This window comes from Poecilia latipinna, unplaced genomic scaffold, assembly GCF_001443285.1.
Source record: "Poecilia latipinna isolate Pla-1442-1.1 unplaced genomic scaffold, P_latipinna-1.0 Scaffold870, whole genome shotgun sequence".
Taxonomy (NCBI): Eukaryota; Metazoa; Chordata; class Actinopteri; order Cyprinodontiformes; family Poeciliidae; genus Poecilia; species Poecilia latipinna.
In genome coordinates, this window is record NW_015113486.1 from 260594 (window position 1) to 261723 (window position 1130).

A 1130-nucleotide genomic window follows, 5' to 3' on the forward strand; every position below is an offset into this window, starting at 1 on the left:
ACACACTGAAGTTTATGTTTGTAATGTGACAAAAGATGGAAAATGTTGAGGAGTGTGACTATCTCTAAGACCCTTTAAAATGTTCTCTGGACAAACTGGAACACATTACGGGTTCAGATGTGGGTGAAAAATCATGGCCAACTTTTAACATTCTTTGTCTTCATACATCTTCAGTAATTGTGTTTCATTTACAGATCAGAGATCTGTCAGTGTTACAGCCTCTGATACACACCTGCTTTGATTCAATCTGAAAGCATGATTTATTTCCTGGTTCAAGCTTTGCAAAAACCTTCTAAAACAGGACTTCAAAACCAATTTTATATTTTTTTTCTTAAAGTTTAAGCTTCCTACAAATGCAACAGAAACTTATCACAGTTCGCAGTGTTGTGATTCTGCACATTAGCATGCAGACATAGACCTTCAGAATGAACCAGCTGATCGATCAGCTGCTGGACAAAATGTCACCGTGTCTGTGCAGAGCGTTGCAGAGAACCAGTGGAGAATAAATGATGCTCCCAGGTGGAACATGGGAGAAAAAACCCAAACTTCTGTTAATCTGCACACGTCTGCAGAAGGAGCATTTCAAAACCAAATATGCTGCATCATCAGGCAGCATTATAGTTAAAATACCAGACCTGACTTAGTAATGAAATGAGACTGAAGCAGCAGGATGAATATAGGATGAAAAAATAAAATGATAAAGCAACTATGGATAAAAGAGTTGCAATAATTCATGTTTATGAGACTAAAACAGTCAAAAAAATTACTAACTCAAGTTTAAATTTCTATATCTTACATCAGAAAATGAACATTTAATTGATAAATTATTATTTTTTTTTTTTTGTTGTTTTATTATTTTTTTACAAAATGTTCCTGTGGCGGCATGTTTTCTCGGCAGTTACACAGAAACTTTTCATAATTTCCATAAAATTATTTTTTCTCTCTCTGATGATTAGATCTATGTGAGTGATTAAAATTTAAAGCAGCAGGTTTAGTTATTCTCCCAACTTTATGAATCTGTAAATTTACATTTGTTGACTTCATTGTTTACATAAAAGCAGAACATTTTCTCTTAAAATAACACCATATATATATATATATATATATATATATATATATATATATGTATA